General features: G+C 40.5%; 1 protein-coding gene across 26 annotated transcripts in view; it reads right to left on the bottom strand.

Annotated features, from left to right (window-relative positions):
• The window catches only part of LOC102164320 (NBPF family member NBPF6-like), a 118751-nt gene that overhangs the window by 66256 nt on the left and 28226 nt on the right, over window positions 1-24269 (bottom strand). The gene's annotated exons all lie outside the window — the stretch shown is intronic.

Raw genomic sequence — 24269 nt, 5'->3', positions numbered from 1 at the left:
AAGATGCACATTCTCACCACCTTTATTCAGCATAGTATTCAGAAGTCATAGCTACAGCAAGTAGCCAAGGAAAAGAAATAAACGTATCCAGATTTAAAGGGAAGAGGTAAAACTAGAAGATGTCTATATAGAGATCCCTAAAGACTCCACACAAAAACTATTAGAACTAATTAATGAATTCAGCAAGGTAGAAGGATACAAAGCATACAGAAATCTGTTCATTTCTTTTTTAACAATAAAACAGCAGAAAGAAAAGAAAAAAATCTTATTTAAAATCCTGTTTAAAAAACACCCTACAAAAGCTTATGAATAAAGACTTATCCAAGGCAGTGAAAGACCTATGTGCTGAAAACTATAAACACTGATGAAGGAAATGGGAGATGATTCAAAGAAATGGAAAGCTAGTCCATGCTCTTAAGTTGGAAGAATTACTATTTTAAAAATCCTCACACCACCCAAAGCAATCTACAGATTTAATGCAAACCCATGCAATTTTAAACATAACTAGAACAAATAACCCTAAAATGTATATGGAACACAAAAGACCTAGAATTGCCACAGCAATTTGGAGGGAACAAGAAAAAAGGAGGAGGCATAACCCTCCCAGACTTCAGAGAGTACTCCTAAGCTACAGTAATCAACAATGCATGGTACTGGCACAAAAACGAACATATAGATCAATGGAACAGAACAGAGAACCCAGGAAAAAACCCACACACCTACAGTCAATCTTCAACAGAGGAGGCTAGACTACACAATGTAGGATATATCTCTTCAATAAATGTGGCTGGGAAAGCTGGACAGCTCCATGTAGATCAGGGAAGTTAGGATACTCTCCCATGTCATACACAAAAGTAAACTCAAATAGACTCAGGACCTAAATTTAAGTCATGATACCGTAACATTCCTAGAAGATACAATAAGCAAAACTTTCTTGGATGTCAATCATGGCAATATTTTCTTAGTTCAGTCTCCCGAGGCAAAATAAATAAAAGGAAAAATAGACAAATGCGACCTAATTAAACTTAAAAAGCTTTCGCATAGCAAAGGAAACCATGAACAAAATGAAACACAATCCTCAAAACGGGAGAAAATACTTACAAATGATGCAACTGACAAGGAGTTAATATCCAAAATACACCAACAGCTTCTACAACTCAATATTGAAAAATTGATGACCCAATCAAAAAATGGGCAGAATATCTAAATAGACATTTTTTTCCAAAGCAGATATAAATGGCCAAGAAGCACATGAAAAAATGCTCATCACTAATTATTAAAGAAATGCAAATCAGAAGTACAATGAGGTATCATAATGGCTATCAACAAAAAGTCGACAAATAAAACATGCTAGGGAGTGTGGAGAAAAAGGAGCCCTCCTAAACTGTTGGAGGGAATGTAAATTGGTATGACCACCGTGGGGAAGAGTATGGAGGTTCCTTAGAAAATAAAATAGAGCTACCATATGATCCAGCAATCCTACTGCTGCATGTAAATTCAGGAAAGACGAAAACTTATTTGAAAAGATACAAGCACCCCAATGTTCACAGCACTACTATTTACAAGAGCTAAGACATGGAAACGACCCAAGTGCCCATCAACAGATGACTGACTTAAGAAGATTGTTCTATATTATATATATGCCCTCACATACACACAGTGGAATATTACTGTGTGAAAGAATGAATGAAACATTGCCATTTACAGCAACATGGATTGGCCTAGAGAATATTACACTTAGTGCAATATGTCAGAGAAGGACAAATAGTATATCACTTAGATGTGGAATCTAAAAAATTATACAAATGAATCTATTTACAAAACAGAGAGAGATTCACATACACAGAAAGGAAACTTATGGTTAGAAAAAAGAATAGGGAGGAGGGGAAGAATAAATAAGGAGTATAGGATTAACAAATGCAAACTAGCATCAATAAAATAGATAAGCAAGAAGGATTTACACCATAGCATAGGGAACTATATTTGATATACTGTAATAACCTATAGTGGAAAATAATCTGAAAAAATACGTATATATTCACTCTGTTGTACACCTGAAACTAACACAATATTGTAAATTGTATTTTTTAAAAAGCACTGCTAGGAGGAAAGAATGATATAACATTCTTAAAGAGCCTTTCAAGGGGGCTCTTTGCGGTTCAGCGGGTTAAGAGCCCTATATAGTGTCGGTGAGGATGTGGGTTCAACCTCTGGCCTCACTCAGTGGGTTAAGGATCCGGCACTGCTACAAGCTGTGGTACAGGTCACAGATGTGGATCAGATCGGGTGTTGCTGTGGAGCAGGCTGGCAGCTGCGGCTCTGATTTGACCCCTAGCCTGGGAACGTCCATATGCTGCAGGTGCACCTATAAACAGAAAAAAAACAAAAAAAGCTTGTCAAGATATCTAACACCCTGCAGCTCTTAATATATATCACTTGCTTTCTACTACAGGGGAACTGTAAAAAACAACTTCAACACTGGAAGTAGGCTCAGTGAGAAAATACAGGCAACATTTTGAGATCAAAGGGTCAACTCATCATACATATAGTCAATCTCTGTGTTCCAACTCCATACTGATAAAAGAAAGGAGGTGACAAGGGAAAACAAGTGCTAATTATGCACCTGTTATTATTTCAGCACTCTTTTAGACTCTAGGGAGTCAAGAAGGGTGAATAAGACATGTTCTTTGCATCCCTAATCCCAAATAACCAAATGTATCTCATAGCATATTAAGTACCCAAGATCTGAAAATTTTTATATAACATTATTTAAAGTCAGAATATTAGTGAGAGTAAATAATTACATGCTAGTAACAACATAATCACATAGGAATAACTTCATATTATTTGTGGGAAAATACTAGGAACTGTTTTTTGAAAGGAGCACGTTGACAATTATCAGGTAAATATGCTTCTAATGAGAATGATGTTTTAACCACTCACTGGTTGACTTTCTTTGATGTCACTTACTACTTTGGGGTCTGAATTCAGAGCCATATCCCTCCTTTAACTACAAAAGGTTTGGAGCAATAATCATATGGTAGATAGTAACTTTTGATTTTTTTAAAGGGTGGAAATAGAACAAAGAATAAAACTAACAGAATGAAAAAAAAAGCTCAGGGTCTAATGCTTGAAGTTTAAAAGAATGTTTACTCTAGTGTCATTCTGTCAGAATCTCCAGTCTAAAAATATTAAAGTGGCTTTTATTTTATTTTATTTTTGTCTTTTTGCCTTTTCTAGGGCTGTTCCCATGGCATATAGATGTTCCCAGGCTAGGGGTCAAATCGGAGCTGTAGCCGCTGGCCTATGACAGAGCCACAGCAATGCGGGATCTGAGCTGTGTCTGCAACTTACACCACAGCTCATGGCAACGCTGGATCCTTAACCCACTGAGCAAGGCCAGGGATCGAACCCCCAACCTCATGGTTCCTAGACGGATTCGTTAACCACTGAGCCATGATGGGAACTCCAAAAGCGGCTTTTAAATTTAAGGTGCCTTGGAATCAGCTGTGAAAATTATACAAACTACCTCCTGAGATCCAGTCTTAAGAGATTTAATGGGTGTGCGTCCCTACAAGCTGCCATATTTCACATAAACAACCCCAGGAGATTCTGATACAGATGGGTTGCAAACCACAGTTTAAAACACACAGATCTATTTTTACTTTTATGTTTCTGGCCATGCCTAGGGCATGTGAAAGTTCCAGGGCCAGGGAATCAAACTCATACCACCTCAGTGACCCAAGCTGCAACAGTGACAATGCCTGATCCTTAACCCACTGTGCCACAGGAGGAACTCCTAAAACACATAATTCTATAACAATGAAGAAAAATGAAGTACATTTTTTCCCTTGAATTAAGGATCTTTAATTGAAAAATATATAAGTCACAACATAAATATTTACATAAAGATCTTTAAACATTCCTTGGGAAAAGCTCTCGGTTATGTTCTTTTGCTTCCAACATCATAATAAAGCTATCAGAGGAGGTCTAAGATGGTGGAGTAGCAGGACATAAGGCTCATCTACTCCCACAAATACAACTACATGTGGAAATATTTTTCTTTTTTTTTTTTGTCCTCCTGCCCCCTCCAGAGCCACTCCCACGCCACATGGAAGTTCCCAGGCTAGGGATCCAATAGAGCTGCAGCCACTGGCCTACACCAGAGCCACAGCAACTCGGGATCTGAGCCATGTATGCAATCTATACCACAGCTCACAGCAACACTGGATCCTTAACCCACTGAGCAAGGCCAGGGATCGAACCCACAACCTCGTGGTTCCTAGTCAGAGTCGTTAACCACTGTGCCAGGACAGGAATGCCATGTGGAACTATTCATGCAGAAAATTTGTGAAAAACTGACAAAAGACTTCAAGCTTATGACAGAACAAGTAAAACATTACAAAACCAGACAGGACGTAAGAGAGAAGAACACGAGAAAAAGAAAAGGAAAGGGACCTGCTCAACAAGGAGGGAGCTGGAAAGAGGAATAACTCCTGCACCCTGGGAAGTTCCCCACCTGCAACGAGATCAGCCAAAAATGGAGGACGAACTCTAGCCAAATAGTCTGAAGCAGTTAAAAAGGAAACAGTCCTCCACAAACCTAGCCTCCAGCTACAGGAGAAGAGGCATGATACTGTTACTCCCAACACATGCTCTGGGTACACTACCACCCTTCAGAACTCCAGGACTAGGCACCTGCTTCAACATCTACATACCAACTGTCAAGGGGACGAGAAACAGAACGGTAGACTCTCTGAGATGACAAAACAGCAAAACAGTACCTTTCAAACAAAGGTACACACAAAAACCACTAAATAATGAGACAGGCAATTTACCTGAAAAAGAATTCAGAGTGATGATAGTAAAGATGATCCAAGATCTTGGGGAAAAAATGGAGACACAGATTGAAAACTTAAAAGAATTGTTTAACAAAGAGCTAGAGGATTTCCTGCTGAATAGCATTGAGAACTTTGTCTAGATACTCATGTTGCAATAGAACAAAGGGTGGGGAAAAAATGTAATTGTAATGTATACATGTAAGGATAACTTGATCCCCTTGCTGTACAGTGGGAAAATAAATAAAAAATAAAAGAGTAGATCATATTTTGGATTTTGTTTAATAAAAAGAAGAATCAGACCAAAAAAAAAAAAAAGAACAAAATGAATAATGCAATAGCGGAAATGAAAAATAATGTAGATGGAACCAATGGCAAGTTAATGGAAGCAGAAGAAGGAGTAAGTGAGGTGGAAGACAGAGCGGTGGAAATCACTGCTACCGAAAAGAATAAAGAAAAAAGAATGAAAAAACTGAGAGTCTAGGAGACCTCTGGGACAACATTAAATATACCAACATATGCATCACAGTGTTTCCAGAAGGAGAAGAGAGAGAGAAAGGGCCAGAGAAAATATGTGAAGAGATTGGAACCAAAAAGTTTCCAAATATGGGAAAGGAAACACTCTCTCAAGTGGAAGCACTGAGAATACCATACAAAATAAACCCCAGAAGAAATACATCAAGACACATAACTAATCAAATTAGCAAAAATTAAATTCAAAGAAAAATATTATACGCCATAAGGAAGAAGCAACAAATTCCATATAAGGGAATTCCCATAAGGATAACAGCTGATCTCTCACCAGAACTCTACAAGCCAGAAGCCTGTGGCAAAATATATTTGAGGTGACAAAGAGGAGGAACCTAGAACCAAGAATACTCTACACATCCAAGCCTTCCTTCAGATTTGATGGAGACATCAAAAGCTTCACATACAAGCAAAAGCTAAGAGAATTCAGCACCTCCAAACCAGCGCTACTTCAACTACCAAAGGAACTTCTCTAAGCAGAAAAGGAAAAGCTACAATTAGAAACAAGAATATTACAAATGAAAAAGCTCACTGGTAAAGGCAAAGATACTTTAAAAGGAGGATATCACTCCTTGACAAATATGATACCTAATCTAGCAAGCATGTGAAGAGGAGAGGACAAATGAAGAACACTGAAAATGCATTTGAAAGTAAGGAGACCAGCAAGCAGAAACAACTCTGCACACATATAGATGATATATCAAAATATAAGGGGAACCACTATCAAATAACTACAATGGTCACACACATAAAAAAGAAAAAAACAAGCCAAGCATAACGTTAAGATGGTCACCAAATCACAAGAAAAGACAACAAAGGAGTGCCCATCATGGCTCAGTGGTTAAAGAATGTGACTAGGAACCAGGAGGTGGCAGGTTCAATCCCTGGCCTTGATCAGTGGGGTAAGGATCCAGCATTGCTGTGAGCTGTAGTGTAGGTCGCAGATACAGCTCGGATCCCACATTGCTGTGGCTCTGGTGTAGGCCAGCAGCTACAGCTCCAATGAGACCCCTAGCCTGGGAACCTCCATATGCTGCGGGTGCGGCCCTAGAAAAAAAAAGAAAAAAGAAAAAAGACAAGACAACAAAGAGAGGAAGGGAAGAAAAAAGATGCGAAATAGTAATCCAAAAAAAATTAATAAAGCAACAATAAGTATATACTTATCCTTAATTACACTAAATGTAAAAGGATGAAATGCTCGAACTAAAAGAAAAAGGCTACTGAATTGATGCAAAACACCCATGTATATGCTATCTACCGGAGACCCACCTCAGATCTCAGGACACATACAGACGTAAGGTGAGGGGATGGAAGAAAATATTACATGCAAATGGAAATGACAGAAAAGCAGGCGTTCCCATCGTGACTCAGTGGTTAATGAATCTGACTAGGAACCATGAGGTTGTGGGTTCAATCCCTGACCTTGCTCAGTGGGTTAAGGATCCGGTGTCGCCATGAGCTGTGGTGTAGGTCACAGATGCGGCTTGGAACCCACATTGCTGTGGCTCTGGTGTAGGCTGGTGGTTACAGCTCCAATTAGACCCTTAGCCTGGGAACCTCCATATGACCTGGGAGTGGCCCTAGAAAAAGCAAAAAGACAAAAAAAAAAAAAAAAAAGAAAGAAAGAAAGAAATTATAGAAAAGCAGGAGTAGCAATCCTCCTATCAGACAAAATAGAATTTAAAATAAAGACGATGGAGACGGAATTAAGATGGCAGAATAGAAGGACTGGAGCTCAACTTCTCTCCTAAAAACAACAACCTTCACAACTAAAGACTGAGCACTCTTCACCCAAATGGACCGGAAACCTTAAAAAAGACACCCTACTCCAGAAGAAAAAGAGGAGGACACATCAAGAGATAGGAGGGGTGATTTCACGATATAAACAACCCCATACCTCCCTGGGGGGAAGCTCCACAGACTGGAAACTAACTGCTTCACAGAGACTCACCTACAGGAGTGAGAGTTCTGAGCCCCACATCAAACTCTCACGGGTGGGGATCTGGCATGGGGAGAAAGAGCCCCAGAGCATCTGGCATTGAAGGCCAGTGGGGCTTGTGCGCAAGAGCTCCACCGGACTGGGGGAAACGGAGACCCCAATCTTAAAAGGCGCACACAGACTTTCATGTACACTGGGTCTCAGGGCAAAGCAAAGGCTCCATGGGAATCTGGGTCAAACCTGACCACAGTTCTTGGAGGACATCCTGGGAAAACAGGGGTGAACATGGCTTGTTGTGAGGGAAGAACATTGAAAGCGAAGCTCTCGGGCATATTCAGCAGCAGTGCCTTTCTCTGGAGGTGGCCATTTTGGGAAAATCTGGCCCCCCCAACAGCCAGCTACTGAGAAGCCCCAGGGCAAACAACAACCCAGGTGGGATCACAGCCCTGCCCCTCAGTAAACAGGCTACCTAAAGACCCCTCAGGCACACAGCTGCCTCTAATCCCATCCAGAGACTAAGCCCCGCCCACCAGAGGGATTAGAATAGGCTCCTCCTACCAGGGCGCAGGCATCAGCCGCTCCCATCAGGAAGCCTACACCAAGCCCCGCATACTGACTTCAGCCACAGGGGGGCAGACATCAGAAGTACAAGAGGCTACAAGTCTGTAAGAAGGTCACCACACCCAAAACCTATAAAAATGAAAAGACAGAGAACTATCACTCAGATCAGGGAGAAAGGAAAATCCCCAGAAAATCAGCTAAGCGAGGAGGAGATTCTCAGCCTCCAGGAAAAAGACTTTAGACTGTTGATGCTGAAGAAGATGCAACACATTGGAAATAAACTGGAGGCAAAGATGGGTAACTTCCAGGAAACACTGACCAAAGAGATACAAGATATAAAACTTCAACAAGAAGAGATGCAAAATACAATAACTGAAATAAAAACTTCACTAGAAGCAGCTAACAGCAGAACACACGAGGCAGAAGAACGAATAAGCGAGGTGGAGGACAGATTAGTGGAAATTACGGATGCAGAACAGAAAAGAGAAAAAAGACTGAAAACAAATGAAGAGAGTCCCAGAGAACTCTGGGACAATGCGAAACACACCAACATCCGTATTATAGGGGTGCCAGAAGGAGAAGAGAGAGAGAAGGAGACAGAAAAAATATTCCAAGAGATAATAGCCAAAAACTTCACTAACATGGGGAAGATACTACACATCACTAGTCATTAAGAAAATGCAAATTAAAAACATAATAATATAACAGCATATACCCACTGGAATGGATGAAATTTTAAAAACCTAAACACACCAAGTGTTGGTGAGGATGCGGAGCAACTAGAACCCTTATACACTGCTAGTGGGAATGTAAAAGTCACAACTACTTTGGAAAACTGTTTAGCAATTTCTTAAAAATTTTAACATACACCTACTATGTGAACCAGCTATTCCATTCCTACTTACCCAAGATAACTGAAAGCATATGTTCACACAATAACTTATACAGAGTAACTTTTTGGTAATACCTACAAAGAGAAAAAACCACAAATGTCATTCAAGAAATGAATGGATTTTAAAACTGTGGTAGATACTACTACTCAGCAATAAAAAGAAACAAATTTCTGATGCACATGGGCGTTAATCAGGATTCTACAAAAACAAAAACAAAACAAAACAGAATCAACAGATTATATATATACAAGGAGATTTATTATCAGAACAGGTTCATGCAGTTATGGAGGCTTAGAAGTCTCAATCTGCCTTCTGCATGCTAGACAGCCAGGAAATATATAATTCAGTACAAGTCCAAGGCCCCATGAACTAGGAGCTCTGAAGCCCTAGGGCAGGAAATTAAAGAAGGATGTCTCAGTTGGAGAAGAGATAGAGAAATCTCCCTTCCTTCACTGTTTTCTTCCATTCAGGCCCTAAACAGATTGAGTGATGCCCACTCACAGTGGTGAGAGCAGATCTCTTTCTTTACTCAGTCTACTGAATCAAATGCTAATCTCTTCCAGAAACACCCTCACAGACACAGAGAAATAACGCTTTGCCACCGATTTGGGCATCTCTTAGCCAAGTCAAGTTGACATATAAAATTAACCATCACAACATAACAACATGGTTAAATCTCAAAAACATTGGGCTGAGGGAGTTCTCTGGTGGCTCGGCAGGTTAAGGATCCAGCATTGCCCCTGCTGTAACTCAGGTTACTGCTGTGGCATGGGTTCGATTCCTGACCCAGGAACTTCTGCATGCCACGGGCATGGCCAAAAAACAAAAACAAATGAAAACATTAGACCGAATAAAAGAAGCCACTGGAAAAGAGCATAAACCATATGATCCAGAAATCAGACCAGTGATTATCTAGGGATGGAGGTATGAAAAATAGGGATAGGAGAGAGGGAGAGATTAAAAAGGAGTAGGAGGAAACTCTGGGAGATGATGGTTATGTTCATTATCTTTGGGGCAGGGGCATACCTGTGGCATGCAGAAGTTCCCAGGCTAGGTATCAAACCTGTGCCACAGCTGTAACCAGAGACACAACAGTGATGCCAGATCCTTAACCCACTGAGCCACCAGGGAACTCCTATGATCATTAGCTTGATTGCAGTGATGCTTCACAGGTGCGTATATATACATTTATATCTATATCTAAATGTGTGTATTATACACATGTCAAAACATCAACTGTGCACTTTAAATACATGTAAGTATATGTTAACCTCAATAAATCTAAGAAGTGTTAAGAAGTAAAAAGTGATGGTGAAACAAATATATTTTTAGACAAACAAAACCTGAAGAAATGCAACATCAGCAGAGGATAGCAAAGGGATATACTAAAATTAATTTTTATGAAAGAATGAAAATAATTTAGTTGGAAACATGGCAGTTCAGATGGAATAAAGAATATTGTAAATAGAATGTGGGCAAGGAAAATTGAACAACTTCAGAAATTTACAATAGTTTGTTAACAATAATGCAAAACGTAGAAGTGGGTAGAGGGAGTTATAGTTTTCTAAGATTCTGGAAGTATTGTGAAAGTAATCATTTGTATAAAAATATAATAAATCAAGAAAGCATGATGATATTTCTATGGTAAATTTTCCAAGAGTGGTAAATAAAGCAAGTTAATAGGAGAAAATGTAGTAACAAAATGTTTGTCTAATCAAAAAGAAAGCAAAGAAGGAGGGGAACATAAAACATGGTAAATATAGAAATCAAGTAATAAATTGGTAGACATAAACCCAGCTATAAGAGTAATTATATTACATTTCAATGAACTAAAATCTTCAAAAAGATTAAAAGATTAGAATTGCCAGACTAGGTAGGAAAAAACCCTGTCCTTGAGAACGCAAAGATTTTTGTTTAATTTGAAAGCTATTCTATAAGAAAGTAATTTCACATACATGCTCAGAAAGAGATAAGGAGGGCATTATAGAGCACCTGATTTTCACAGAAACACTCTCAACCTCAGAAGCACATACCCTGATCCAAATGGGAAACACGGGAGTGTCAGACCCAAAGAGTGTTGGCCTCTTGGACTCAAGTGAGAGAAGAGATAACTTTCCTCAGATAATTTGATTTCCCTCCATCAGGATAGGCCTGTCTCTGTTGATATTGCTGTTCTCGTGTACCAATAGACTCAGCTAAAAACAAACACTTATAAGGTCCTATAAGTCAGGCATCATCTAAGGTCACCTCTGTGTCCCCCAATAAAACCAGAATAGTACTTTATGCATGGCACCCCAGGAAATGCCTAAACTAAGTCCTAAGTTAGAGCCCCAAGACATCTAGACCAGCAGAGATGCTATATGTTTGTAGAATCAGATGCGTAAACCGAAGAACAGAAAGAAGAGTAACTGGTTTATCATGTTTCTTAGAGAGGCAAGGCAGTTGAGTTTCTGTAGCAGAAATCAATACCCTTGGATTTTCTTTTTTATTTGTATTTTATTTATTTATTTATTTATTTATTGTCTTTTTGCCATTCCTTGGGCCGCTCCCACGGCATATGGAGGTTCCCAGGCTAGGGGTCTAATCGGAACTGTAGCTGCCAGCCTACGCCAGAGCCACAGCAATGTGGGATCCAAGCCGAGTCTGCGACCTACACCACAGCTCACAGCAACGCTGGATCGTTAACCCATGAGCAAGGGCAGGGATCGAACCCGCAACCTCATGGTTCCTATGGTTCCTAGTCGGATTCGTTAACCACTGCGCCACGACGGGAACTCCAATAGCCTTGGATTTTGACCCCAGTTCTACCTTACATTCTTGAGAAAGTTGCTTTATTTCTTTATGCCTCAGTGTTTTTAATCTGAAAACTGAGATCTACCTTCTTAGGAAAATGGTCAAGATTGCATTTATTTTGATGTTGGGAGTATAAGAGTGAAATCTGGGAAGCAGCTATTTTCTCAGAAAGAAGAGAAATGATCATCATCACTTTAGGAATGCTGAAATTACAAAACTCACCAAATATGCCTTTTTTTTTCCGTCCAAATGATTGGCTAGGGCAGATACATTAGCTTCTGCTATCAGCAGTTTCTCCTGGAGATCTTGGCAGTCTTGTCTGCACTGAGCCAGCTGGGAGCTCAGGTGTTGGGAGAATCTAGAGAAGCTGAAATCTGCCTGAGACCCAGAGTCACTGGTCTGAGACAGTCATGTAGCTGTTGGAAGAAGCAGGTGTAGGGATCGGGAGAGTCAGTGTGGTCATCCCCCAGACACCAATGGCCACCTCTTTCAAACTCTTCATTTGTCATTCATGTTTCTATAACAGCATTTTCATGCCATTTGGCAAACAGCTCCAAGACTGAGAGCTCTTCAAGAGTTGAGATAATGCTTCTCTTCTCCTTCTTCTTTTTCTGGCTGTACCTGCAGCATGCAGAATTTCCCAGGCCAGGGATCAAACCCGAGTCACAGCAGTAACCACAGCCACAGCAGTGACAATGCCAGAGCCTTAACCCACTGAGCCACCAGGGAACTCCCATTATTTGTTTTGTTTTGTTTTTAACAGTCTGATTGGATCACCCCTCTTTTGTTATTCCTTCAAACAATTATACATAACATAAAATTGACTATTTTTAAGCATACAGTTCAGTGGCGTTAAATATGTTCACACTGTCGTGCAATCATCACCCCCACCCATCTACAGAGTTTTCCATTTTGCAAAACAGAAACACTCCCCATTAAACACTTCTCACTTCCCCCTCCTCCTAGCCCCTAACAACCACCATTCTACTTTCTGTCTCTATGAATTTCAGTACTTCTAAGTACCTCATTTGAGTGAAATTATACACTATTTGTCCTTTTGTGACTGGCTTATTTCATTTTGAATAATGTCTTCAATATTCATCCCCATTGTAGCATGTATCATGATTTCCTGCCCTTTTAAAGCTGAATAATGTTCCATTGTATGAATATACCACATTTTGCTTATCCACTCACCCATCAGTGGAGACCAGGATTGCTCTCACCTTTTGGCTACTGTGAACATTGTTTCTATAAACATGGTTGTACAAATAACTGTTGTATTCCTGCTTTTAATTCTTTGGGGTATATACCCAAAAGCGACATTGCTGGATTACACAGTAATTCTATTTTTAATTTTTGAAAAACTGACATACTATTTACCATAGTGCTACACCATTTTAGATTCCTGCCAATAGTGCACAAGGGTTCCAAATTACTCCACATCTTCATCAACACTTTTCATTTCCTATTGTTTTTTGGTTTTCTTTTCTTGTGTGTATTTTTACAAATTTTTATAACAGCCATCCTAATGCATGAAGTGAAACCTCGTTGTGGTTTTGACAATCAGTTGTGTTGACATCTTTTTATGTGTTTTTGGCCATTTGTATATCTTCTTTGAAGAAATAGCCATTTAAGTTCTTTGCCTTTTTTTTTTTTTTTTTTTTTTTTTTGTCTTTTTGTCTTTCCTAGGGCCACACCTGTGGCATATGGAGGTTCCCAGGCTAAGGGTCTAACTGGAGCTGTAGCCGTCGTTGGCCTACAGTAGAGCCACAGCAATGTGCGATCTGAGCCGCGTAATCTGTGACCTGCACCACAGCTCACGGCAATGCCCGATCCTTAACCCACTGAGCGAGGCCAGGGAGTGAACCCACAACCCCATGGTTCCTAGTCGGATTCGTTAACCACTGAGCCACAATGGGAACTCCGCCTTTGTTTTTAACTTGGTTGTTTTTTGTTGTTGAATTTTAAGAGTTCTCTGTATTTTCAGGATACTATCCCATATCAGATATATGATTTGCAAATGTTTTCTCCTTTTCTATGGGTTGCCATTTTACTCTGATGACAGAAGTCCTTTGATGCACAAAAATATTTTGTTTCGATGAAGTCCAATTTATCTATTTTTTTCTTTTGGTGCCTGTGCCTGTGCAAGAAATCACTGATAAATCCAGTGTTGTAAAGGTCTCCCCCCAAGTTTTGTTCTAAGAGTATTGTAGTTTTAGCTCTCACGTTTGGGTCTTTGATCCATTTTGAGGGGTTTTGGTTTGTTTTGTTTTTTGCCTTTTTAGGGTGGCACCCACAGCATATGGAAGTTCCCAGGCTGGGGGTCAATTTGGAGCTGCAGCTCCCGGCCTTCAGCACAGCCACAGCAACACCAGATCTTAGCTGCATCCACAACCCACGCAGCTATTTGCAGCAATGCTGGATCCTTTACCCACTGACTGAGGCCAGGGACTGAACCCACATCTTCATGGATACTAGTCGGGTTCTGGCTGAGCCACAACAGGAACTCCATTTTGAGTTAATTTCTTTCAGCAATGCTTTACGGTGAATCCTGGGGTGTGCAGCAGAGTCTCCTGGTTACATCCTCCTCCCCTTGCAGGTGATGCTTCCCAGAAGTACAGATGAGCCCTGGGTCCATCCTGTGGACCTCCTTGCCCAGGTACACCATTCACTCTCAGGTAAGTTACTCTCTCAGATCGCATTGCTCAGCTCAGGCTGCCCCTTAAGGAGTTAGATACTGTTGCAGGCATTCCTTATTTTCCCCTCAAGCTTTCCTAAACTCGCCCGAAGACTGTCTTTATTCTCATCCCCTTTGGATACCAAGAGACTCCCACCAGCTTACCCTTCTACGTGCTTTTCTAATTCTCTAAACCTGCTGACACTCTTAGCAACTGGCCCCTTCCTTAAATGTTCTCAAGGCATAGATTAAGCATGATGTTTGTTCAAAAAACACATACACCAAGGACTATGGCCTGGTTTGGTTGCACTTTCTAATGCCATTTAATACACACCAAGGTTCATCACAGTTCCAAGAGAACACTGGAGCAGGAAGAAACTGTCAAGCACTGACGATAAAGCCAAGCCCTGGCTGACTCAGCTGGCAAAAATATAATAAGCCACATTTAGATTCAGTTTATTGCTCAAATAGACAGTGAGAGAATGAGTAGCCAAATGTGCCAACTCCCTGGGCCACTGTCCTACATACCAAGAAGCATAACACCAAAACAAAAGGGGCTGATGACTGCAATGTGAGCTGTAGGACACCCACTGCTGAGAAGCTAATTCTAAACTGTAGCTAAATGGTTTCATAGTCTCAGCCACACCTTGAGAAAGCATTATATCTCACTGAAACTTGGTAGGCACTGATAACCTATCTCATGACAGCCTATCAGGGGAAACAGGGAGGTGAGAGGAATCTTTAAGGCAACTCCTCACAAGCCTCCCATCCTCTCGTGTTCCAGAGAATAGAAAGACATTCTGCTAAAACTCAGATTAGCTACAGTTTAAGCCTGTTTCCCATGTGAATACAAAGAAGGTCTCCAAGGCACCATGATGGGACTGTTCCTCTATTGGAAACTTGGAAAACTGGAGAAAATAAAGGAGGACAACCGAATTTTATAGATGAAGAAACTGAGACTTGCAAAGATTAAGAAACTTACTAGAGATTCCACAGCTTGTTGGGGTAGAGCTACTTTTATAAATCTGGGAGCCTCAGGACTTCCAGGTCAGTGCTCTTTGCACTGTGCCATACAACCTCATATTAGAATGTCAGAGGCCTGTGGAATAAACAGGTCTTCTCACTTTTAAGAAAAAAAAAATATTCAGAAGACATATAAAAAAATACATTCCTGTGGAGTCTATGGGTCTCTTTTTTTATGCTCAGTCAGCTTTCAATCCCTAGCTGATGAAACTGGACGAAGGATCATGTAAGTAATATTTAACACTCATCATAATTATAATATACTTAGTAGTTACCCATAAATAATTAATAAACATTATATTATGTATAATGTTTGGCTGTTAGAAGATAATCCTCATGTGAGTAGGACCTGTCTTGTTCCCTCCATAACTTCACTTACGAGTCTCTGCCACACAGAAGAATCAATTAATACCTGTTGAATGAATAAAAGTCATTATAAACAGCCAATATTCCTTAGTTCCAAGTGTATTCCTCACCAAATCCTTTACTAGGGCTGGATTGAAGCAATAAAACTAATTTTTTTTTTTTTTTTTTGATCTTTTCAGGACAGCTCCTGCAGCATATGGAGGTTCCCAGGCTAGGGGTCTAATTGGAGCTACAGCTGCCGGCCTAAGCCAGACTCACAGCAATGCCAGATCCGAGCTGCGCTTGTGACCTACTCCACAGCTCACGGCAACACTGGATCCTTAACCCACTGAGCGAGGCCAGGGATCAAACCTGCCACCTCACGGTTCCTAGTCGGATTCGTTTCCACTGGACCACAACCGGAATTCCAATAAAACTATTAATTTGGAAAAGATATTGTTGGATTTGAATACCAGATCTACCACTCAACTACATACTGATAAAAGAAATGTTCACATATTGAGATATATGGAAGTCATTCTGCTTACACATGAGTTAACTCAAATTTCATGCCATCTGAAATAGCCTGTCTGAGGAACAGACTCACAGACATGGGTATCAGATTTGTGGCTGCCAAGGGGGAAGAGGGAGGGAGTGGGATGGATGGGGAGTTTGGGGTTAGAAGATACAAACTGCTACATTCAGAATGGTTAAGCAGCAAGGTCCTGCTCTATAGCACGGGGAACTATATCCAATCACTTGTGATAGAACATGATGGAAGATAATATGAGAAAAAGAATGAATATATATGTATGACTGGGTCACTTTGCTGTACAGAAGAAATTGACAGAACATTGTAAATCAACTATAATTTTAAAATTTTTAAATAAAATAGCCTATTTGTGGCCTATCACACATACACTGTACATTTGCTTCAATTATTAAGGAAAAGAGCACGCTGACAAAAGGAAAGAATGTTCATGTCAAGAGTTCCTGTTGTGGCTCGGCGGTAACAAAGCCAACTAGTATCCAGGAGGACACGGGTTTGATCCCTCGCCTTGCTCAGTAAGTTAAGGCTCCCTGGCATTACCATGAGCTGTGGGGTAGGTTGCAGATGTGGCTCAGATCCCAAGTTGCTGTGGCTGCAGCTCCGATTTGCCCCCTAGCCCGGGAACCTCCATACGCTGCAGGTATGGCCCTAAACAGACAAAAAGAAAAAAAAAAAAAAAAAAAGAATGCTAATGTTAAAAATAAATATTAAATGTCCCTCTTCCTGAGACACCAATGCTGGTCCTCCTTTGATGATAAAGGCCCCCTTCACAGGTTCAAGGCCATGCTGACTTGCTGTGTACATGCTGGTCTGTGGTTTTTGTTTTTTGTTTTCCTTCTCCCTTGAAATGTATCTCTGACTTGTTTAATGTCCTTTGTCTGACAAGTTCTAAAACTGCTGGAAACCATGCTTTTCTGGAGCAGTTTCTCGGAGTAATCCGGGAAGCCAGTTTCTGGGCTATTCCTTAGTATGGCTCAAATAAAATTATTTTCTTATCATAGACTGGTTATTGATTATTTTCATTGACATTGCTTAGCATAATTGGCAGGATATTAGAAAAATCAACCTGAGGTCACCTGGAGTCTACATTGTATCAGTGCTTGGTACCAAGCATGGGGCCCCTGAGTCCCTCCAACTTCACAGCACTCTTCAGGAGCTTCAGTGAGTTTCTTCCCAATATCCAGACCTCCTTGTAGTAAGTGACGGTCCACAATCTTTTTTTTTTTTCTCATGGCCACACCTGTGGCATATGGAAGTGCCTGGGCCAAGTCTGAATGTGAGCTACAGCTGTAACATACGCCACAACTGCAGCAATGCTGGATCCCTAACCCACTGTGCCACAGTGGGAACTCCCATGACTTTTATTGAGCTGTTGTTACTTTAAGACTTGGAGTCTCCAGAGGGAACTGGTACATCTCCTAGTCAGAGGAACTGGTAGGAATTCCTAGGCAGAAGACCTAGAGGGAAGTTTCTAGGCAGGAGACCATATATATTTACATGGTCTGAACAAACAGTTTGACAACAAAATGAAAGACTGAATTCATTTGGCTCCAAAGAAAAAGGGGACTCCGGCTCCTTCCAGCCACAAGGTGTTCTCAGGCAACGGAAAACCTAGCGGAAGTGTCTGAGGATTGATCCTCCTACATGCAGCGGTCCCATAGGGAAACCCATCATTACACTTGAAGTTATTTCACAGCTCGTCTGGGGACACGCAAGAACTGGTCATTCAGTAATCAAAGCCCCCACTGTAGCATTAGACTACAGGCAGGAGAAACCAAGGCACAAAAGAGCTGAACTGACTCAAGGGCGACACCTTGAGGAGATAAGCTCACAAGCGGCACACTTATGACCCTCTACACTGTCCTTAGAAATTGTTCAGACCTTATAAACAAAGCAAACCAAAAATGGGAAACCCTGCTTCCGAAGCAGAGCAACTCCCACATAGGCAGCCACCCACTGGAACCCCAGCTGGCTTCCTGTACAATGCATACGGAGCCATGCCTGCAAGTACTTAAAGAAGTGGGAACATCTAACAAAAGATAACTCTTAAATGGACAAAATGGGGAACATTCAATCTGCCAGAATTAATTTACTTGCATGCACAACCGGAAAAAGCCAGCAATAAAACGGGAGGCATGTGTCAATATTGGTACTTAAAGGCTTTGAAACGTGGCGATCATAAAATGACGTCTTTACAGGAAACCAATCAAAAACTATTAGAAACAGTTGCTAAATTGGAAAACAGCTCAGAAGTCACCAGACTGCCTCCTCCTTCCTGCCCTCTTACACCCTGCCCTTCTCTTCCTTCAGTGCCTTTGTGTCCTCTCTCTAAACTTCTACATCCCAACTTATTTGCCTCACTCACCCCTTCTTCTCTAGAGGAAAAATTAGCTGAGCCCCAGGGAATCAATGCTGAGGACCATAAAATATTGCAACTCCCTTGAAGGAAAAGCCTACTGAAAGAAGTAAGCCTGCACTTACATACAATCCTTAGATAGAACTGAACTCAGAAATTTCACTAAAGATTTTCCACACCTTTTATTAGATCCTTTAGGGTTTGCTCAAGAAATTGATCTATTAGGACACATGAGCTAGGATATTCAGAATTATATCAGCTTGTGCATCTGCTAGTATCTGTAAGCAAAGCCAAAGGATGGCTCAAGAGAGACAGAACGGAAGGTGCCCATGGAAATTTTTCATTAACACTACCCTGCAGACTTCCACAAGTATAGAGAACTGGCTCAGAGCCTGCACCAAGCCATTCCCAGAATTTTTCTGGAAAACAAAAATTGGACAAAGGCCTAGCAATGTAAATAAAAGCCTGGAGAAGCTATCTTTGATTATTTTGAAAGACTTGAGAAAACTTTTTAGACAGCATATTGGAACGGCCCCAAAACGTTTTCAAAATCATCAAAACGATCCAATTTTTAAGTTCAATCTTTTTAGAAGACTGGATAAAGAAATAACAAGGCTAGTTAAAAGACATGTGTTAGATTGGGCCGCAGTGCATACTATTGAGCTTGTCACTATTGCAGATAAGCTCTCTAAAACCTTACAAAAGAAAGAAAAGGAAAGAGCCACTGAAGTTATGAATGTACATACAACTACTACAACAATTCAGTGGCCCTATGAAAGCACACTTTTTTGACCCGGCTCAAAAACTCAATAACCACACTTGCAAAAAACCTGGTCATCTCCAAAGAAATTGATATAAACTTAAATGGGATTTACAGGGAAAAGTAAAAAGGAATAGGGTGCTCCCAGGATTATGAGAGAGCATTTCCCCTCCTTCTTACCAATACCTTAGGGGAAAGTGAAATAACAATCAGAGGAGAAACATCAAAGGCCCTTTAAATGCAGAAGCTACACTATCTGTTCTTAACCCTACACTTATTTGTTGCTCTCTCCCTTTGAGTAAACAATCAATTCAAATGGTAAGTAAGGGCTCCTAATTTACCCATGCAAGTTTTCAAATCAGAGCCAATAACACTTCAATTAGGAACTATTATAGGGAAATGTGCTTCTTTTAGTAAAATGTGTCCCAATTCACTTAATAGGGTGAAACCTTTTAGAAATTTACAATGCTTAGCAATGAAATCCTGCTGTGTAGCACTGGGAACTATGTCTAGTCACTTATGATGGAGAATGATAATGTAAGAAAAGAGAATGTATACATGTATGTGTAACTGGGTCACCATGCTGTACAGCAGGAAAAAAAATAATGTATTGGAGAAAAAAAAAAAAAATCAAATGACGATTCTCCGGTGTGTGTGGGGGGGTGGGATTTACAATGCTAGTACTGCCTTCTCACAAAAAGGTGAGATGCTTCTAGATTTAAAAATTTGGATGCTGACCAAAATCTGGTTACGGAAAAATCAATGATCATAAAATCAGTGGCTCAAAAAGGCCAAGAAAAGACTGATGACTCGTTATGGCAAGTGCCAAAAAAGTTATGGTCATCTTCTTTGGATACTGGGACAATTAAATCAGCTGCTCTCACCAAGGTAGCTGTTGATAACTCCAAGCTTCTGCCTAACACTTGGCAATACCCACTTCAACTGGAGGCATTAGAGGGAATAAAACCTATTATTCAGGAGTTTCTTAAGAAAGGACTTACAGGAGTTCCTGTCGTGGTGCAGAGGAAACAAATGCGACTAGGAACCATGAGATTGCGGGTTCGATTCCTGGGTTAAGGATCTGGCGATGCCATGAGCTGTGGTGTAGGCTGGCAGCTATAGCTCAGATTAGACCCCTAGCCTGGGAACTTCTATATGCCTCGGGTGCGGCCCTTAAAAGACCAAAAAAAAAAAAAAAAAAAAAAAAAAAGACATACTTTCTTGTTACTAGTCCTCCTAACACACTATTTCACCAGTGAAAAGCCAGTGGGAAAGGCTGGAGATCTGGTCAAGATCTGAGAGCCATAAACAATACTGTGATTCCTTGACATCCTGTAGTCCCAAACCTGCACACATTGCTCTCAGCCGTCCCAGCTTTCAGCTGCTGTTTTTCGGTAGTTGATTTATACAGTACTTTCTTTAGCATCCCAGTGGAAAAAGATAGTCAATCTCTTCTTGCCTTCACATGAGAAGATTGCCAATATACCTGGACAGTTATGCCACAGGGCTATGCTGAAAACCCCACTTTTCTCAAATACTCAGAGCTGATTTAGTTAATGTGGATTTTCCTAGTGGCTCCACTTTAATTCACTCCGTAGATGATTTGCTTTTGTGCACCGAAACTAAATTGGATTCCCTAAGGGACACCATCTACCTATTACAACAGCTGACATCTAAGGGACATAAGGTATCCAGAGATAAATTCCAATTTTGTTTACCTACTTTAAAATATTTGGGTCACTTAATATCTAAGGATGGACTACTGATCGAAAGAATTCAAGAAAGTTTGGCTTTTTCGCCCCCCACCCCAACCAAAGAAAAAAAAATGAGAGGATTTCTGAGAGTATCTGCATATTGCAGAAATTGGGTACCTAACCTTTCACTTATTGCTCAAACTTCATATGCATTACTGAAGTCCAACCAGCCTGATCTGATTGAATGGACACCAGAGGGAAAAGAGGCCATAGCACCTTAAAGTCCATCTGAACTCAAGCACCAGCTTTAAGTCATCCTAACCATAAATTGCCTTTTTTTTTCTTTTTGTACATAAAAATAAAGAAAATGCTTTAGGAGTATTAGCTCAAAAACATGGTGATCAATATCGACCCAAAGGGCATTAGAGTCAACAATTAGAGTCAGGAGCAAAAGGATTCCCACCTTGTATGTGGGCTATTTCAGCAACAACCCTGTTATTTAAGGCTACTGAAATAGTAATGAAGTCTCCTTTAACTATTTATGCCCTCACTGCTAAATCTCTTCTAAACCTCTCAACACTCTCAACACTATTATGTAAGTCAATTAGCCTCATATGAGGTACTGTTGCTTTCTGCACCCAATGTTACCTCAGTTCAATGTAATAATATTAAACCTGCAAATCTGCTTCCAGCACCACAGGAAGAAAATGACCATGACTGCATTTTATTAGATTATATTCTTACTCTTAGAAATGATTTACAAGAACTTGTTATTGACAATGCTGATCTAATTTGGTTTACAGATGGCTCCTGATTAAAAGATGAGCAAGGGGAGTTTCCCTCGTGACTCAGCGGGTTATAAGCCCGACTGGTATCCATGAGGATGTGGGTTCGATTGCTGGCCCCAGTCAGTGGGTTAAGGATCCGGCATTGCTGTAAGCTGCAGTGCAGGTCGCAGCTGTGGCTCGGATCTGGTGTTGCTGAGGCTGTGGCGTAGGCCAGCAGCTGCAGCTCCAATGTGACCCCTAGCCTGGGAACTTCCATATGCCAAAAGGGAGAAAGAAGAGAAAAAAAAGATGAGCAAGGACATTACGGAGCTGGATATACAATAAAATCCACAGTGGACATAATTGAAAGCTCTTATTCTACCAGAAATTAAGTCAGTATAACAAGTCAAATTAATTGCTTTAACTCAAGCTTGTCGACTAACTAAAGGCCAGATAGCACATATTTATACTAACAGTCACATGACTTTGGAATGTTATGGCAACAATGAAGTTTTTTAACCTCTTCAGGAGAACCTGTAAAAAATGGAAAATCTATAAACACGTATTAAATGCTTTACAATTACCAAAACAGACATTATTAAACACCAGGACTTCCAAATCTAAGACTATGGAAGCTAAAAGAAAATACAATGCCTGTTTGGGGAATTCCTTCTGAATTACATGATGACTGAGGAATATATTTTTTTGGACAGAGTTAAATCTATTTGCGACATCTGGCAATAATACGGCATTTTCACTGCACTTACCATCCCCAATCTTCAGGACTGGTAGAAAGGACTAATGGCACTACCAAAACTCAACTGGCAAAACTTTCAGAAGCATTTAATCTCCCATGGCCAGAAGCTCTCCTACTAGCTTCTCAACCTTAGATCTATGCCTTTTGGTAAACACTGGCTCCTTTTGAAATAATAACAGACAGTCCATGCCTATACGATTAGATGAGGAAATATATGAACCAACACTACTCTAAGAAGATATATTACATTATTGTGAGGGGCCTTTTTTTTTTTTTTTTTTTTTTTGGTCTTTTTGCGTTTTCTAGGGCTGCTCCCGCGGCATATGGAGGTTCCCAGGCTAGGGGTCTAATTGGAGCTATAGCTGCCAGCCTACGCCCACAGCAACTCCAGATCCAAGCCGCATCTGCAAACTACACCACAGCTCACAGCAACACCGGATCGTTAACCCACTAAGCAAGGCCAGGGATCGAACCCGCACCCTCACGGTTCCTAGTCGGATTTGTTAACCACTGCACCACGATGGGAACTCCTGTGAGGGGCTTATTAAAACACTTAAGGAAAATGAGATTCTAGTAGCTAACTCATTTCACAGTGAGCTCCCAGGAGACAAAGACCTTACGGATCATGGATTACAACCTGGAGATCTTGTTTATTGGAAAAGATATAAAAGAAAAGATTTGGAAAGGACTTTACTAAGTATTATCAACAAATCCATGTGCTGCCAAATTTGAAGGCACAGACTTATGGATTCAAATCTCTAATTTTAAAAAGGCCCCTCCACCTAAATGGAGCAGATTTTTAGGGCAGAAAATCTTTCACTTCTGACACCCATCTTCAACTAAGTAAAATGAACGCCACTAAGCCTGGACAAGAAGATGACAGCAGTTAGCAGACAGCTAACCCAAGAACTGGGACCACGTCTGTAAGGTTCAGCCTACTAGACTAACTGCACTATTTACCAAATGTCTGTCCCTGTCAAAAGGGGGAACAACCTAAAGTTATCGTTTTGCTTCTAACTATACTTTTGCCCCAGTGTTCAGGATGGAAAGAAAATTCCTTAGTAAAGTCAGAGTATAGCTACTGGGGGCAATCTAACTGATTGTTGGATCTGTCATAAAATCCTTTGGTCAATACAAGACTATTATAAGCCTCTTAATGCCTGTTACCAACTTTTCAGATGTTCCTAATGTAACCACTTATCTATTCCAACCGCTCCCCCTGGTCTAACTTTTCAGGTTCAAATTCTTCAACATAGCAATATGCCCATCCCTTCTCTGTTTACCCTTGGTTCTTAGGGACCAGATACAACTTACCCTAGGACCTCATCACTCTAGTCCTTATTTAATCAACAAATCTCTTAAAGGAAAAATGTAAGTAAATTTTGCCAGAAGCTCCCTCATATTAAACACTATATAAATGGCTTTTGGAAAGCCTGCAGGAGATATGACCCACGGTTTAATACTGTTAACAAAACACCCAATTAATAAGGCTATCAATGAGAGCACTCTGGGGGGGATCACTTGTGTCCCCTCAGGTTCTGTCTTCACATGTGGTATTGGATGGGCACACAAATGTCTTAACGGTTGGCAAACAGAAGGTTTATGCTTATTGGGGCCTTATATTACCTCGGTATCTATATACAAGAAAACAGATGAATTTCCTTTCTCTTCCCATCACAGAATTGAAACCTCTGTGTTAGCAAGATACCAAGATACCCAGTGGCAAAGTCTTTTGGGAATCTTAATTCCTAGTGCAGGAGTAGATGTAAACAGGAATAGGCTCAGAAG

The sequence above is a fragment of the Sus scrofa genome, chromosome 4, assembly GCF_054392235.1.
Source record: "Sus scrofa isolate SSC_HxYL_T2T_F1_AM1 chromosome 4, Sscrofa_HxYL_maternal_Yorkshire_Landrace_v2.0, whole genome shotgun sequence".
NCBI classification, from domain to species: domain Eukaryota; kingdom Metazoa; phylum Chordata; class Mammalia; order Artiodactyla; family Suidae; genus Sus; species Sus scrofa.
Note: the sequence above shows the minus strand (reverse complement) of the source record. Positions and strands in the feature narration are given on the sequence as shown.